This window comes from Canis lupus, chromosome 8, assembly GCF_048164855.1.
Source record: "Canis lupus baileyi chromosome 8, mCanLup2.hap1, whole genome shotgun sequence".
NCBI classification, from domain to species: Eukaryota; Metazoa; Chordata; class Mammalia; order Carnivora; family Canidae; genus Canis; species Canis lupus.
The window spans coordinates 17059412-17078569 of NC_132845.1; the positions used below are offsets into that span (position 1 = coordinate 17059412).

The 19158-nt window shown below is 39.4% G+C and overlaps 1 long non-coding RNA gene across 2 annotated transcripts in view; it reads right to left on the reverse strand.

Moving 5' to 3' along the window:
• The window catches only part of LOC140637896 (uncharacterized), a 189857-nt gene that overhangs the window by 112541 nt on the left and 58158 nt on the right, over positions 1-19158 (reverse strand). For both annotated transcript variants that reach the window (XR_012034973.1, XR_012034972.1), the window contains exon 2: positions 1406-1670. This is a non-coding gene — a long non-coding RNA (uncharacterized lncRNA). The remainder of the gene's footprint in view (positions 1-1405; positions 1671-19158) is intronic.

Consider the following 19158-nt stretch of genomic DNA (forward strand, 5'->3'; position numbering starts at 1 on the left):
CCCCAGCTATATGAGCTTGGGCAAGTAACTCAGACTCTCTCCAAGTCTAGGTTTTATCATCCCTAAAGGAGCAATAATATTTATACCTATAAGTTAGTGATTATTAAATAATAAAATTATGTAAAGGCTTAGCACAATTGCTGGTGCATAGTAGCACTCAAAAATTATAGGAACAGTTGTAAGTACCTTGTGACAGGCTGGAAGAAAGAGGTTCCAGGGAATAATATTTAGAGTTTAATTTCTTTTGGCCATTTCTCCTTAAAATCAGTTGGCTCTGTCCACCGCGCAGGGTTCTCAGTGGCGGTCAGGTTTAAGCGCTCAGGGGTGCTGGTCAGGACACGGGGACAAAGAGGAAGACGGCAGGGCTCTGAGCAGCCTGGCCCATGAGTCTGTAGCTCAGGGAACACAGTGAGTGGTAGGGGACGGTGGCCACACTGCGAGGACAGGGGGAAGCAAAGCAAAACACAAGAGAAGGAAGAAAACAGGTATTGACAAACCAACTGAAGGACATTTAGGAAGCCGACGAAAAGCCTGGAATCACTGTAGCAGGGCATTAAGTTGAAAAGGCCCAGAAGCCTGTGGACCTGCAGCTGAGTTGACATCAGCCAAGTGTCTAGTACCTGAACTGTCCCTGGGAGCTGGGGCAGAGACAGCGTGCCTTCCCGTCAGGCCTTCTGTTTTCATGGAGCTCTGGCATCACCACTGAATGAAAGAGAAACCCCTACTACTGGTAATAATAATGATAACTAATATTAGTTGGGTTCTTGCCATGTGACAGGCTTGCGGACATGCGTTAGTTCATTAAACCTTCATGACACTTCTACGAAACAGGTAATATTTATTATTGCCACCTACACACAAGAGGTCTGCGGCTCACGGAGATTGTATGATTAGTTCATTGTAATGCAGGGAGTAAAGGGCAATGCTTAGACAAGCCCCAATCCTTCTCACCCCTCAACCTGAGTCCCTAATGGGGTTGCTATGTATGGCTGCACAGGTTGTGCACTGCACAGTTCCTGGTGTTGGCTTTCATTCAGAATATCCCGTGAGTAGGGCAGCTCTGGAGCTGCGTCTCTGGACAGAGGTCTCAGTTCTTAATCACTACTCTGTAACTCAAATTGAATGCCTCTAAGCTCTCCCTTGAAATGACCAAGTAAAGCTTTATGTCCTGACTTAATGTCTTCAATTAGAAGGGGGCTCCTTGGCCTTATCTTCTCTTCCGTACTTTTCACAAAAACGGCAATTCATGTCTATAAATGCGTTTCAAATGTAGGCAATAGTTAAAAGAGTCAAGATCGCTACCAACGATCCTGCTCAAGATAAATTCATGTCAATCAAATAAAGAAATTCTAGACTCTGCTAGTCTAAGCCAGAATCACTTCTAAAGTTTGAACTCCTGCATTACCTTAAGGTGGAAGGAAGAGATTTTTTTTTTCACTGAATCCTTTCTGTTGAGGACCACCATCACCAAATTGACAGACAGGCTGCATGATCACCGTCCAAACTGCTGTGATCGGTGAACACGAAGAGTGTCCAATGTTGGCTGTCCATCCAGGTAAATGAAATGTGGCATCAGAGTAAAACAAGATTAGTCTTTTCTAAATCCTGAAGACAGAAGGGTTGGTTGCACGTGGAAGGCCAGGTTCAGATTTCAAGGATCTAGCTGAAGTCTAGAAACATTAAAAAAGTCAAAACTGTATTATACAGCCAAAACTCAAGGCAGGTAGAAGCGAGACGGTGCCGTGGCAGAGTCACGGATGGAAAAATCAAACCAGGGAACAGAAGCACTAGCTATTTCCCTATGAGACAAGAGGAATCTAGAAGAGAACCAATTTCTTAGTTGGCCAGCTCCCCTCTCATCATTGCCATTATTGTGTTTAGGATTACTGCTGCTCCTTGATTCATCGACATTCACTGGCAGAAATGACTCAGGCTTTTTTGGACTTATTAAATATGGGGAGCAGTGAGCTTTCTGCCAGCATCTTTCCTGAATTTTTTTTTCTTTCCCGTAATGGCTTCCTCTTCTATCAGCCTATCCTGCATTTGCTTTGCCCCTTTCCCTGTTACAGCTCACATGGCCTTTCTTTACACATGTGTGTCACCAGCTTCTCAAACTCCACTGTATTCCTTTCCTCCCCAAATTGTAGAGACCATTATTTTCCCATTAGAGCAGAACACCAGGAACTGAGAACGGTTTAGTATTCCAAGATTCCATAAACAGCCCAAGTGATTGCTCAGTTTTACACGACCTCCACACATCATTTTAGCAAATGGAGATGCATTAAGTTGTTCCAACAGGTGTATGATTATAAAAAGAATGTCAAATTTTTGTGGAAATTAATATTGGAGTATGGGTTCTATTATTACTGCTTAGCAGCAAATGGTTTAAGTAGTATAATAATATAGCAGGCTCTGGGAGCCAATTAATCCATTAGAGAAAAATTCCATTTATTTTAAAAAAAAAGTGATTTTAGCTTGAAAGAGGAATTGGAGACAACAATTCTAAGTGGAATTCATCTTAGCAAATCGCACACTGTTTTGTGGATAATGCGAAATCCAGGTGTGGAAGGCAAAGAAAGGGCATCAAGGAGGCACAATTGCTATTTTTAATACAACGTGCTTTTGAGGGGTATACTAAAACTTTTTATCACGGACACAAATTATTTTGGCATCTTATTGGCAGCCACAATTGGACAAAACATGGAAGTATGTACATGCAACACGAGCTCTTGGCTTCGTTTCTTCATCCCTACATATTTCAGGGTTTTATTTATGGCTAACTTGAAGCTGGATGTCAAATCTGGGCCCCTCGGAACAAAATCTTAATAATTAACTGGCAAAACTGAACATGATCACTTCTGACACACCTACACTGGTAATTACTGCTTTGAGGCCATTTACTAATGAAATTAATGTATTCATTGCCCTAACAAATTAGCATAACTCATACATAATACCCCACATTTCAAGACCTCACTAGAAAAACAACACTTAATACTGCAGAATGAGGTGGCAAGGGCATTACATGGAGACAGTATTCACTGAATTACTACATGGAAAAAACCACAATAGCTAAGTGTTCGTCGCAATGCAAAATGTAAACACAATGTGGGTATTAAAGCCATTAATAGTGTAGTCAAGAGTGTACAATTGATGATTATCTTTGCACTTCAAATAAGCAGATATCACAATAGCAGTAACCATGGAATCTAATTAACTGGCTACTTTTAGAGCTACAAAGTAGGAAAAGAATGCTCCGCAGACAGACTCTTCTTCCCCACCGCTCTGAGAAAGAATATTGTTCAGCTGTTGCCACTTCTCTGCATTTCTTACTAAATGAACTCAATCGCACGCTAATTAAATCCTGCCTCCTACCCCAGCAGCAAGAGGGTTAAAAAACAGAATGTAAACATTTTCACTATGTACGTGTTATTCTTAAAGGGTGAAATGTGAAAATGATCCTTGTATAGGCCTAATGCTTTAGTGTAAGAGGTGATTTTGCTTTTATTCTCTACATGCTTTTCACTTTAAATGACAGAGATAATTATAAGTCCAATAGGATAGTAAGAAAACAAACCAAGAAAAAAAAAAAAAGGATACAAGTCTCTAAACTATATATATATATTTTTTTTTTTTTTTGACAAATTACAACCTGAAGACATCTTCCCCAGCATACAAGTGCCATGAAAGGTGGTGGTGTTTTCATTACCCCTGTCCTAGACCCACTTTAAGAGACTTGTATCCTGAAATAATCATCTGCTCGACTGGGGTGGTGTTTGCAGGTACCCCATACATCCACACACACATTGAGAATCAGCAGTCAGTCCTTGGAAAGTTGAGGTTTGGATTTGACTTCTGTTTGATGAAACAATGATGCTTCTTACAAAAAGACTTGCATCAACAGCGTCCTTCAATTCACAAGAGTTAGCCTTTACTCAGAACATAGAAATACGTATTTCATCACAACTCAGGATGTAATACCTGGGAGCACTCCTGGGACAGATTACAATTGAAGGCTAAAATCTTTACGGATGGAAGGAAACTTGGGGATCCTATCATTCAGGTTCCTCACTTTGTAAATAAGGAAAGAAACAGTTTGAGCCTTTAAGCAACTTGTTCAAGGTATCACAGTTACTAGGTTCTCAGCTGCAGGCTGGGTTTTCTGACTTCAGTTCCAGAGCTCCTTTCACCACACTGATGAGGAAGTGAATGCACGAATTCTAAGGAAAGAAATTGTAGGTGTCCTCTTGCATCACTTAATGGGAAAATTAACTGATAAGTGTATCTCAGAATCAGGGACTTTTGCAGTTTCGTTTGTTTTTGCATTGCAGAGACCAAGCCTTAAGGTTGCTCACAGATTCTTATGAAAATGAAATCAAACAGAAATAGAACAAAGACTAAAGTGGTGAGAGTACTATATTTCTGTTACACCCGCTACATGATTGTCATTTGGTCTGTGGACTGGTTTCTATTATTTCATTGGCGCACAAGAGGTCTTGTGCTTTTGTAATTTGCACAGTTCTCGCTGAGCATGTCTAGGTTCTAGTACGGCGTGTCTATGCCTACTCCTTTCACCCTTGATTCCTTCCTTTTTCCTCCCTCCCTCCCTCCTTCCTTCCCTCCTTCCTTCCTGCCATCCATCCACTGTCCATCGTCCACACCTCACTGAATATCCCACAAAACTGGCCAGATCAGTGACTGCCAGTGATAAAAACTTCAGCTTGTCATCCTGCACCAATGACTCCCCTTATTTGCAGCACACATTGGCTACATGGAGATTGTCAGAGGTTCAGAGCTGAGCGGAGCCATAGCTAACTCTGTGTTCTCTCTGTTCCCTTCTGAGGCCAAAAGGAAAGATATTAATAAGGCGACATGACAAACACTAAAAGGCATGTTTAGCTATGCATCTAGGTCCTTGAGTGGTAAAGGCAGCATTTACAGGAGACAAGTGAGGAAGGCCTTGAGACAGATAGGAAAACTTGAGCATAACAAATGTGCTTTTTTATGTATAGAATATGGACTTGAACCAAATGAAATGTTGGCTAAAGCTCAGTTCTAAGAATATTTTGATACTCTAAGAATATTTTGGGTTTAGTCAATGTACAAAACATATAGATTTGATACTAGTTGAAGCTTATAGCCAATACTACTATTAATTTCAAAACAACAGTAGTAATAGCTACCAGAGTTTTGAGTAATTATATATGCTGGCAGTATATGCTTAGAATTTTACTATCTCATATAATCCTCAAAGAACACTATGAGGTAGGCTTTAGTTTTAGAATTAGACTCATTTTAACCCTCTGAGGGTCAGAAGGTTTTATTATGATGATGACTACTATTATTATCAGAACAGGAATAAACATTTTCTACGTTTCTTATGTGATAAGCCCTACTCTACAAATTGCCGCTTAATCTTATGTGATCTTCACAACAATCCAAGAAACTAGGTATGATGATCCTCATTTTACAAAAAGAATTAAGGAACAGAGAGGTTAAGTAATTAAAGGGCACACATATGGTAAGTAGTGAAGCCAAGTGAACCCTATAAGCCTGACTCTCTGGTTCACACTTCTAACCATGATATTCACTACCCCCAAAACAACTTGCTCACATAATACAGAGAAAAGCCAAGATTTGGAGGCAAGTCTGTGAGGTATCACATCTCTCTCTTTTCTGTTTGTTTACACACCAAGTCTGTTCTGCTTCAAAGCCTATGGCTTCCCCTCTATCCAGAGTTCTGTGTCCCTGACTCGCCCCGAGTTCATTTTGCGGCCCTGAACGGAGGCAGCTCCTTCTCAGAGAGGCCTTCTTGGAACACCTGATCTAAGTATGTTGCCCAGATATTCCACATTACACTAACTTATCTCCTTGGTGGCAATTATTTATCACTCTAGATATTAGGTCATCATATATTTACTTGTTTGCTGATGGTTTATTACCTGACTCCTTGTCTCTTAGCTCCATGAAGGCAAGCACTTGACCTAGTCTCTTGACCAGTGTACATCGGGACTTCTATTAATGCTTTGCAGAGAGTAGGTGCTCAAAAGTACTTGTTGAGTGAGAAAATAGGTGCATATATTTAGCCTCTGTGTTGTAACTATGACTCTCCCCGGTTTGCCAAATGACTTCTTGAGGGTATTTTATATAGTGGTGGAGGTGTAAACAATAACAAAACCAAAACCACTTTGCTTTAATGATGAGCAGGTTTTATTTTAGCATCATGGTTGGGTTCGCGTTCCTGCTATCAAAAGTTAAGAGAAGAAAGACACTAAGGACACAACCTTATACCCTACCTGTATGGGCATTCGTGCTGATTTTTTGGCCTTAAGTGGCTTTTTTCAGTCTACGGAGGCCTTCAAGAGTTGCACTGTAATTGGAATTTTCATTTTTCTCTAAGCTAATGGCACAATACTGTTTGGACAACAGCTACAGAACTGACCATCAGAAGGAGCACCTGTCACTTGGAAGTTTATTGAAGAAGAATCTGGAAAGTTGATCGCCTTGTCCTTAATTTCCATGACAATCAACTATTCTTTCATTAAAAAGAAAAAAAAATGTGTCCCAGTTTTCTATTTCGAGTCTATGTGTCTATACCACATTGAGAGAACATAACTTCAGCTTGCATGTGGGACTGGGTAGGCGTGAAGATAAAATCAATCGAGAGTTTCTTCAATGTGGTTTGAGTTTGGGGCAGTGCCAGCGGATGGAGGCAGAGAGTGGCAGAGGAGGTGCCTTGACTAAACGTCATTTCTTCAGTCACATCCTAACTGTTTCCGGACTACAGGGATAGGCATAGGCAAGAACAGTTGGTAAGTAGGCTGAGGGGATAGGTTAGCAAGGGGATTTATGTTGTTTAAAAAAATGGTAAAACATAGACACTGCACCATCATTTTACAGTAGTTAAATATCACTGTGCAGGAGTTAAGGTCTGGGGAGATCTTTTATGTCAGGAATGGCCCTCCATTCCCTTATTCTTATTAAGTGCTTACTGCATGCTTAATAAGGTATGCTAGACATACCTTAACTCACTAAATCTTTAGGTCAGGTAATTCTCATTACCTGCATTTTATTGATGAGGAAATTGAAGCATGAAGGATTAAGTAACTTGCCAGGGCCACCTAGCAATTAAATGCCAGATTCAGGATTCAAACTCCAGGCTGACTGCTACCCAAATCCTGGCCTCCTAAGATCCTCTATTCTTTTTAGAAGGAATTTTCCTAGAGGATCTCAGGCAGGGTGAGTTCTTCATTAAAAAAGCCCCACGTTTTGAAGGCGGGGTGGAGGCAGGTAGAGGAATAAGCCATCTCCCTTTCCTCCAAACATGGCTGTCTGCAGCTCAGATAGATTTGGACAGAGGGGTAGAGAGAGTGATTTGTGTGTGTTTAAAAAATGGTCTATAAAATCATGCTGAGAGGGAAAAACAGAATTGAAAGAGAAACATAATTTTATGTGTTTCAAAACAGGGTGCAGAAATGGAAGGCAGGGGGACAAACCGCTCTTAATGCTCCAAAAATAAAAAAGATGGGATGAGGAGGAAATCCAGGACATTTCTGGAAAGTACGAGTCACTTTATGGCCATTTGAATCTACTATGGTTCAAATAATGACCTAGACATATAATGCCAAAGAGTAACGACCTAATGTTAATGTGACACAATAACTCCAAAAGGTGGATGGTGGGTCCCCTCCAGTGGCCCCACACTTGTAAAGGGCTGGGACTGTCTGTCTGTCATGGCACACACACATCCAGACATGCCCACACGTCCACTGAACTTAAATATTTGGTATTTAGGACAACGTCATAACAATGTCAAAGGACTGGGGCCCAGACTGTTGTCTAGGATCTGGAATTTTAACACCAGGGCTCTGGGAGCGATGCTCTCTGAGAATTCTTTGGTGGCCTTTACCTCTCAAGGCCTTAAGATCCTGTGCTTGCATGTGTGTGTAGTGAGGGAGGCCAAGGATGGGGGGCATCTTGCTTCAGGACCCACTTGAGCTTATCTCACCCCCTGCACGGGAGGGAAGGCTGGGCATGGCCAACCTCATGGAAAGGTGAGGGTGGGGACGCCCTCCGTGTCCTGCACCGTGTGCCTGGGGCTGCCCACACTTAGTGGTGTTTGCAGACCCCTGCGTCCCAGATTCACACTGCAGCAGTGCTAAAACCCTGGTTGTCTCAAGAACTGTGGTCTCGTCAGGCCAGAGCCTCAAGGAATGCCACATCGTGGGGGTCAAGTGCTAAGAACCCAGGGACTGCCAAGGCCCCAGTTTGGTGGAACTTACGAGAAACATTACTAAGAGGCCATCAATCTTCCTCTGGAGACATGCTGGCCGCAGTACAGGGCTGCTGAGGGGGGTGAGCGCCGGGACAGCCAGCGCAGGGCCCAGGCCTCCCCCTGCAGCCCAGAGGGGAGCTGTGCCTGGAGAGGGAACTCTGGGTGACCTCAGGGAGCCACGCATGCGGCCTGGCCAGGGCCGCCCATGAGAATGTTCTCTGCTGTGTTTATAAACTTTACAAAGTTATGCTCACAGTTATATAACCCCTCTGTGGTGCCACGGTTAATGAAGTGCTGGGAGTCAGAAGACGAGCCACGCTGCTGTTTGGCCCGCGCTAGGCTTCCTGCAGAAGGGTTGAACTCAGTGCTCATGTGCTGGTGTGACACAGGATGCGACCCCTCTAGCGCCGGCCCCAGGTCAAGTCAGTCTTCTATTTCAGGAAACTCAGTTGAATTAATATGCAACCACCTTAAAGTCATTTCAAAGAAGGAATGCTAATGAGCGAAATTTGAGGCTGACTCCAAAAGCAGAGCAAGATTGCCCGGTAAAAAATAGCTATAATAATAATGTTGACTCAATAGTTTATCCTTGTTTTTATTTTCCGCGCATCAATCTGTAATACCAAATGTCCGTTTTTGAAAAATGCCACCATTCCATCTCCTCCTCCCACAGCTGCTGCATGCTTGCCTATTTAGAAAGAGCTCATCAGCCTTTTTCCGACAGCTTTCTAATTCTTTATCTCTGTAATAATGATCCAAATAAACAAAACTTGGCTGCTTCTCATCTTTACCTTCATCTCCCACCACACGTGCCTCCAGGCATACACATAGCGCCTAAGTGTTGCTTTGCCCCGAGGAAGCACTCAACAGATGTTGGTTGAATAAATGCAAGGAATCGGCACAACCATTTGCTGATAAAGCTCACTTTCACCTGAAGTAGGACCTGGAGGTTCAAGTCAATATTTAATTAAAGAACTAATAGTTGTGTTAAACCTAATGAATTGCTGTATCTACAAATGTCATAACGTTTCTCTCTTAAGAGATCACAAAGGGACTCCTATGGCCAAAGAAGTGCTTGGATCAGTAAACTATTTGGAGAACTATAAAAATCTTAGTGTCAGTTGGATGAATAAAACATTATATAAAGTAATAGATGGCTGTGGCCGTAGCCTTCCACTAAAAATATTCCATTTCATAAGCACATTCAGAGGGAAACAATATGATTGTGATATTCAAATACATTCAAGACGACAATATGTTCTTTTCCTTAGTTTTCTCAGAGGACGAAGTATTCACCAAAATCACTTGTTGGTGTACTTAAAATGCTGAAGTGATAATATTTAAAATATTTTTATTATTTATTAAGATTTTTTTCAGAGGTAGTATTTTAAGAGTTTGAACCTCACGATAGTTTTTCTACCTAGATACGATAGCTTGAGGCAGATTCCTCAAAACAGAAAAAGGGAAATAAACCTTTATTTTTTTTTATAAGACATACAAGACTGGTTACAAGATGAATAAAACTCATAAAAGAAAATAAAACAACCAAATATCAAATTGAACAAGATAAGAATTATGATGTTATTTCACCTTTTATCATCTTAGATATGAAAATTTAAAAATCCTCCATTTTCCTTTGAAAGAAAAATAAGCATATAAAATGTCAACAAGGCTTCTCTTAAATTTTTAACAGACTCATAAAAAAGTAAACTGCAAAAAAACTTGAGAAACATTTTGCATATGATTTCCATAAAGTTGTTTCACTTCCGGAAAACTCAGAATAGTACTGCACATGTTCTGTACAGCACAGCGTGGGGAAGAGTGCCAATGAAGAGAATTGCAGATTTCAGAGTTCTTCTATCAAAAATAATGTGTTTTATATCTTTATAATTGAATATATCCTTAGATTTTCAAATCATAAGTCTTATGGAACCCACCACCACATCTTGCAAGAGAATGTGGCATGTTTCATAACATTTCATGTCCAATTTCCTCTAAAGGTATATCTGTGTTAACTTCTCTGGTGTTAAGGACTGTGGCTGGCCCATTAGTTTTCTGTATGAGGAGAAGTAGGGCTCACATCAGGATAAACAACGTTGTTTTCTCCTGGTATAAAACAGTCAATTAATCAAGAGGGAAAGGATCTCTTTAAATCAAATGTAAGAGGCTGGGGGGCATATCACTCTCTTCTAGAAAACTGGAGTAACCGGTTATCCTATTTAACCTATTCCTCAAAGCCTCTTCATGAAAATCTATTTCCATTTTACAGAGGAAAACAAAGAATAAACAAAGGCAAGTTACAAGCTTAAAAGCAAAATCAGGAAAAAAACAAAACAAAAAACACCACGCCAGGAAACACTAAACCTTTCCTCCCATTACCCACCCACCCCCAAATATCCTCACTACTCAGATTTAAATACATATTTCTTAGAAATATTTTGGTTGTCTTATGCCATTTCTATGTAAATGACTGAAATGATGATCATGTATTTTTGTAAATCTCATGTAATTCTCCATGATTTTAATAAGTGTGAAATATAATTAATCTACCTATGAGGAAATTTTTACATTTAGGAATAATTATCATAGTTCTTTCATCTGTGAGCAACTACTTTACTTCTGAGAAGTCCAACACAGGGTTCTTTCCTTGTGCAGAAAATGAGAATTTTGCTTTGGAAAGATGGGCCTCTCTTCTCCTCGCCCTGCCACCCATCCAGGCTCTGTTTATGGCCCATTATAACTGCAAGCTACCACCTCTCACAGATGTATCACCATCTTTTGGATGCCACAAGTGGGTGAGGATGAATCTATTCAGAGTTCTGAGGGGAGCTGGTGAGAGCAATTAAATGACTTATGCCCAGTTATGGGAAATAGTTAATTAGAAAAGTATAATTAGAAGGGCCACTGGGTGGCTCAGTGGTTGAGCTTCTGCTTCTGGCTCAGGGCATGATCCCTGCCTGGGGATCGAGTCCCACATCAGGCTCCCCATGGGGAGCCTGCTTCTCCCTCCGTCTATGTCTCTGTCTCTCTCCTTCTATGTCTCTCATGAATAAATAAAATAAAAAAAAATTTTTAAAAAAAGAAAAGTATAAGAATATAGTAGAGCCAAGAAATAGTGTACTTTGGTGGAAATTATGGCTATAGAAAAAAATGGAGGTCAAGAATAGAAAAACCTTAAAGTATATTCTTTAGTAAAAGAAGTATGGGACAGAAGTGGCTGTGTATGACTTGACTGGCTAACTGCCTAATGATGACCTCGAGTATTAACATTGTATGAACAATACTCACAGATTTAGCACATTAGCTATCCTGGACCAACAGCCAATTACTTACTCAGGGTACAATGTCTTTCATATGTGAACTCATGGGTTATAAATCATTTGTTTCCCATTAACAGAGCTCATCTTTGAACAAATCATGGCAAGACAAACAGCTGTGTTTCTTACCACAGAGGTACAGCTTTCAATCTAGGCCTTTCTTCCTGAACAGAATTCTATTAGAAAAAAATTTGTTTTTAGAGAGAAGACTACTTTAACAATTCCATGTACCAGAAAGATACATATAAAACATATTAGCATTTATCCTATTTTCCCCCTCATGCTAGCAGAAAGTAACAGAGTGAAAAGGACACACTGTAATATTTAAAAATCTGGTTCATATTTGATCATTGGTATCTTCTTTGCATTTATATGTGTCATTATATGGAAGCAGTCTCCAAGAGTCTTCTAGCTAACAAGCATGAAGAAGTAATCCCCTAAAAGTACCTTAGACATTGAGTCCACACCGGCATTCTGACTTGGGATGCTCTTTGAACTTTCAGAAACATTCAAGGCTCATGGTGTTAGACCATTATCCTGGAGAGAACCCACATACCGTGTAGCATGGCTAGGCCTGACAGAAAACAGGCAAATTAGTGTATTCTACAAGCATGACCTCCAAAAATAAAGCCAAGGTATGCTTGGAGGAGGAATGTGCAGAAATTGACACTTCTTTCTAACTCCATAACTACATAATGAGTCGGGCCTTAAGGCAAGTAAGAAAAAGGGGACCCTCACCTGAGATGAAGACATGGTAAGGGCACTTCCAAAGTAAGCTACATACGGGAGGCTTCAATGAAGGCGGGGGAACTACAAACATTCGCTGTAATAGGAGAGTACGATTTTTCTTCTTGGAGAAATGCATTTCCTTTATATCTTAAAGGAGAAGTTTGAATCATCCCACAGTTTTTAAAAGGGGCATACAAAATCTACCTTTTTTTTTTTTTTTTTTTTTTCAGAAATTGAACAAGGTACAGAGATGAATGCTGCAAAACATCATGGATCTTGTAAACCACCTGTTTGTTTTGTCGGTATCTTCAAGTCATAATTGCTGTTACAATTTACTTTTCTGCTGATCCTTAGAAATAAAATGTATTTTTTGGACAGTATTTCTATATAAATATCACTACCTATTATTTGATTACAGCTTTTAAATGGGCTAATTAAGAATTTTGAATAAATTATAACTATATTTTGTTTTGACATCTGTAAATCCATCCATCCATCCATAAACGAAGGCCAAACAAGTTACTCCTGAATGTTGTCATTATCTTAGGGCTTTCTGTAAGACCCCAGTAGGAAAGATCTTTCCCTCTAGAAATTCTATAGTATTAATCGTCTAAGTCTTTACCACTTTGAGGCCACAGTCTTCCATTGGTGTTATTTGTGTGCATGACTGGTGGCCACAAAAAACCATAAGCTTTCAGACGGCCTCTTTCTGAAGCTTTCTACAGTTTTCTGAAACCACAGAACAGCGATTAATAACGTGTGATGAGTGAATAAATAAATGTGGATACATTTTTCTTCTAAGGGATACCAGATTAGTCTCATAATTTCCTTTAGTGGAATTTAGTTTCAGGATAGTAAACTGAGGTTTTTAAAATTGATAGTAGCCCATATAACTGTAGCTAAAATAGAAAGATGTGGTATGATCAGGCTCCCTGCATGGAGCCTGCTTCTCCCTCTGCCTGTGTTTCTACCTCTCTCTCTCTCAATCTGTGCCTCTCATGAATAAAAAATAAAATCTTAAAAAAAAAGGGGGGTGATATGACCAAAATCATCATTCCAAATATGAGGCACTTCCAAGCTATGTCAAATCTCACTGGTAATTTATTTTTTAGTTACCTTTTTATAACAACAGCAACAACATAAATGGAGCCTAAATATCCAAAAATGAAAGAATTGTCAAGTAGATTAAGATGTGCTCATATAATTAAATATCTCACACCAATCAAAAATGCTCTTTTGAGGAATTTTTAATGATTTGAGGAGAAGTTTATATTATGCTCTGTGGAGGAAATAAAACAGGATATAAAATTGAATGTTGGGGCACCTGGGTGGCTCAGTTGGGCACTGACTCTGGATTTCCCATCAGGTCATGATCTTGGGGTCATGCAATCAAACCCCAAGTTAGGCTCCACACTCAGCATAGAGTCGGCTTGAAGATTTCTTCTCCCTCTTCCTCTGCCCATCCCCTGCCTCTCTCTCTCTTAAATAAATAAATCTTTAAAAAATAAAATAAAATTTAATATATAACTCAGTTTCGTAATAAAGAAAAAGGAGATTAGAAGGAAGAAGGGGGAATGCATAATTGAAATTTCTTTGTAGGACCATTTGGATGAGGTTTATTCTTCTCCATTTCTATAGTTTCTGAAATTTCAATAATAAGCATATGATAGTTTTATTGAAAAGTTATGAATTTGTACAGAAGAGGGTGAATTTGAATGCCAAAAAAGCAAAACAAACAAAAATGACCCCCACCCCAAAATCTGTTTTTATTAGGGAAACTCCAGAGGAGCTAAGATAGCAAATGTCAAAACCATACAGTACAGACATTATATAAAACTTAAGATATTAAAACTTTTTAGTTTTCTCTCTCAAAATTACTACCAAACATCTTCTAGTCTAAGAGGCATATTTTAGCATTCACATGAAAACGTTCTGAAATTAGAATGTTCTAAATTCCTTTTTCTTTTTTGTCACCCTAAAGCTGTTAATAGACCTTACAACACCCTCTTGTAAGAGACGTTTTATAGGATACCTGGGTGCCTCAGTGGTTGAGCGTCTGCCTTCGGCTTAGGTCATGATCCTGGCATCCTGGGATCGAGTCCCACATCGGGCTCCCCTTAGGAAGTCTGCTTCTCCCTCTGCCTATGTCTCTGCCTCTTTCTCTCTCTCTGTCTTCTGATTCTCCCTCTGCCTCTCTCTCTGTGTCTCTCATGAATAAATCTCATAAATAAATTTAAAATCTTTTTTTAAAAAGATAGAGATGTTTTATAAATCTAAATTGCCAAATATAATTCTCAATTCTCTCTGTCCACTTGTCTGACGGACTTCCTTCCTTCCTTCTTCTCTCCCTCCTGCCCTCCTGCCTTCCTTCTTTCCTTCTGTGTAACATGATTGAAGATGCACTATGCACCATGCTTAGGGAAAGTGCTACAGTATAACCATGACATGGTCCCTTTCCTCAAGTTGCTAACAACCTAGTGAGGACCAGACACCTAGGAAGAGGCTGTTTCAGTGAAGTGTGAGGAACACCGTGGTGGGGTAGATGGACATAGAGTGCTGTGGGGCACCGAGAAGGGCATCACTCCAGAACTAATTTCCCAGGGTGACATTGGAGCAGAGACCTGGCATATCCAGGGGAGAGGCAGTGAGGTGGAGAGTATTCCGAGTAAGCAGAGAGACAAACACACAGAGACAAACACACAGAGAGGGTAAGAGAGTCTGGAGAGAAAAAGAAAGAGATGAGCAGTGATAGAAGCCCAGCAGAGACACAGAAAGCAAGGGCCGGGTGTCCTGAGAGTAGTTGGGCCTGGCTGGGGTGTAGATTTTAAGCTGAAGAACATTAGCTTCCTTATGAGGGAAGCAAGCATCAGATTATGCTTGTGGCCTTAGGCCTTGCGTGCCACAGCTCCACAGTCAGAAGCTGACTCCTGAAGGATTGAAGCACAGAGTGAGAATTTTAAGTATGATGTGGTTTAGACACAGAGAGATTGTGATGAATCCTGGGGTGGACTCATTACATCTGTCATTATTATGTCTCTGATTGTACTTATGTCTTTAATTGTCATGCATCTCCTTTGATTTGTCACTTTTTCATCCTATTATTCCAACCCAGGGTGGGAATCCTGACTCAGTTTTCCAGGTCACTCCAACCATCTGTCTTCCAGGTCCAATGAGTCACTTCTTCCTCTGTCTTTCATCACTTCAGCTGTGAATGGAAAATGTGCAGCTTAATTTGCCTATGTCATGGTCATCCCCCTACCCTGGTGGCAGCATAATGCTCTACAGGAAAAAAAGGCGTGGGCTCTGGACTTGGGCAGAATAGGCTGCAACTCTGCTCCACCATCTACTTCCTATGTGGCCTGGAACAAATTTATATCACTCATCAAATCTCAGTTTCCTCATCAGAATCAATACCGATCTCATATGAGGTTTGCCAGGACTGGATGAAAAATCTATATAAAATGCTTGGCCTGTGCTAGATGCTCATAGAGTCCTCTTCCTCCTGTGATTGATTTGTCTCCACAGTGTTTCCACAACTGGCAAAATATTTGCACATAATAAAAACTAAAGGCATGGTTGCTAAATGAATGAAGATAATGTTTAATGGACTAAAATCACCCAAGTCAGATATTTGTCCTTCATTATTTTTTCGGACAAACATTTGTCTGATTTTCTTTAAATTATTTTTAATAGTGGATCCTATGACACACCTCCCAAATCTATCTTCAGGATTGAAGGGCTTATTCCTCCATGCCCTTCCTCAGACAGCCCTCCACTGAAATTGCTTTGCTGCAGAGATCCAGCTTGCCCCAGGTCATGCCCATTGTCAGGGTCAGTCTGCATTCAATGCCTAATCCACCCAGAGGTAAAAGGGCAATGTCCTCCCCCAACTGTGACCATCCACCTAGTTCAGAGCTCTCAGGAGCCTGGCTGAGGCCTGGCTGGAGAGGCCATTACAGCCCAATCTCTCCTTCTACCCTCGTTCTACTTCCTTTCCCTCCCTTCCAAGTGCTGATTCCCTATCAATCCTTGATAGATCCTCATCTCTGAGTGTGCTCGCTCTCCATGCAAACATATCTGTGACACCTCTGAACTTGAAATCAACCATTTTCCTTTCGAAAATGCTTCTCAAAAGCCTTAGAATGCCATGTGTTATTTTTCAGTGACTGGCTATGTTTATTAAGCCTCCTGTACTGCAGGGCTGTGTCTATGAATGTTTCATGGTCGGCTCCTGTGAAGCCGCATTTTTTCAGCGAATCCCCCTACTCCCCAGTTCCCCAGGGACAAATAAAACTTGCCTCGCCAGAGTTGGAGGTAAGCAGACTCCAAGGGAACAGTTTCCTCCCATATTTTAAAATAGTATAATTTATAACATGAAATTAAAAACAACATAAATTAGTAATTCCATCCCAGCATTCCAATTTAATGAACTAGAAGTTTCATTGCATTATTGTTTTGTTCCACTGGACCAATCTTTTGGTGTACAACCAGAAAGTTCTTCTTTATTAATAAATAAGCACATAAAAAAATTAAAGGTGCCCTTTGTGCAATTATGTTGATGTCTCACAGGAGTGTAAATTCAATAATTTAAAATATTATTTTCTTCGCATATTCACAACCACACTAGATAAGAAAGTGAAATTTGTGTCTTTTTAGTTTAAACTCTTCTAAGTGCAGTGCGGCAAAGCAATAGCTCCCTAGTGGCACGTGAGAAGCACTTACCGGGAAAATTGTTATTGGATTACAGTTCTGGCAGCATAAAATGTGAGGAAAAAAAAAAAAAAGAAGGACATCTCTGACATCCAAAAAGTGACCAAGGATCAGAGATGTGTGACACTTACATAAGATTCAAGGTCAATGCAAGACTTAAAAGGGACACCTGTAGTTTTAGTTGTAGTTCATTCATTACTATTTCACAATACTTCATCGACTGTAATTTGGATATGCAATAGATGCAAAAATCCTATTACAAATATTTTAGAATTCTGCAGACGTGGTAAAGGCATTTCCCTAAATGCTCATCCTTATCTAGACATCATGGTCTCATTAAAAGATCTTATTTGCCCCTGAAGAATGTAGGTCCATACATGGAATGTCGCTGCCATATGCAAGATTGATATTTTCTAGATTATTTTCTTAACCTTCTCTTGCCTGAACAGCTATAGTCTATAGCTTTCCTATTTGCTCTCACCAGCTCTTGTTCATAATTTGGGTTTTCTCCATTCAGACCACTTCAGCTTGTTCTATGCACCTTCAGACTATCTACTTTCACATATGCAGTAAGCTCTGTGAGGACAAAAATTCTATGAGTTTTTATTCCAAACTACACCATGGACACACAGCCTAGTTTCTGATCTACAGGGGTGCAGACTGCTGACTGCTGACTGGATGAATACATGGGTGAATATATGGTTTTTATCTTCATTTTTCAGAAGACTAATGTAATAAACTTACAACAGATTCTTTTAAATCTCAGAATATATGGACCACTCCCCCACCCCAACACATATCTACTACTTTCCTTGGGTAATTCTGTCATGAATTAAAACTAAAATTTTATCCTTTGATGAACTTTATATCTTTTTAATATTCAAAAATAATATAAACGCTTAAGAAAAGGATGCAAATGAACTTCCATATTTAGAATATGAGTGATTAGATATCTTAAACAATTATTCAGCTATAAAAAGTCTATATAAACATATGCTAAGTTTTTTTAAAATTTTTAACTGAGTAAGCAAGAAGGTAGAGGAAATCCTCAGGAAACAAATATAAGTGAATCCAGAACAGTAAGGGCTTTGGAACCCAAAATAAAAACAAGCAAAACCAAAATAACTTGAGAGGCAACTGTTATTCGTTGGGGATCTGAAAATCAGCCTTGATGAATCTGAGACAGGAAGCAAATTATAGAGACCATCTAACTTGGGGATTCTGATAGGCCAACATCAGATAAAACCAAGATCATAAAGGTCTTCACTCATAGGGAATTGAGTGAAGGAGAATAAAACTTGTCTTAAAAGGGAGCAACAGAGGAACTTATGTCTGGGTGGAAGGAAAATTTTCTATTAACTCATAACCCAGCCTTCACTCAAGGTTGTAGCCTATATATTTACACTACCAAAAAAAAAAAAAAAAATCAGATCCAAAAATTATGTCAAAAGATATTCTGATTTGGAAGGTCCAAATGGTAGTAAATATCTTCTATAGAGGTAAGCCCCTTGAAACTAAGTCTCAAGACATTTCCCCAGATAAAATTCTATCAAACACAAAAACAGTACAAAATAAAATAAGGAAATTAATCTGAATATACTGGTAGCCACAATACATTGAAGTGAATGAAACACTTCAGTTAGAAGACAAATATTGGGAATAAAAGACAAATATTGGATGATATAAGTTTTAAAAAATCCTCATATATTCTATCTACAAGAAAAATATGTAAAATATAAGACTAAAATGCTTAAAATACGAGGTTAAAAAAGAAAAAAATACAAAATAGAATTAGTATATTGCAGTAATAAAGTAATTAAAATAATTCAAAATATACTTCACTACCAAGGGCATTACTAGATATTAAAAGGATCATTATGTAATTTGAAAAGATTTAATATATCTGGAAGATATCAAGTTCTAAATGTATTTATTACTATGAACACAGGCTAAGAGTATATAAATCAAAAATAGAAAGAACTGCATAAAGAAAATGAAAAAATGTGCTTTTATTGGGGGATATTTTAATACAAGTGTTTCAACTATTGCTAGACTTAGCAGATGAAAATTAATAAGAATATGATTTTGAAAACCACATATAGCAAACTAAAATACTTGTATAAAACA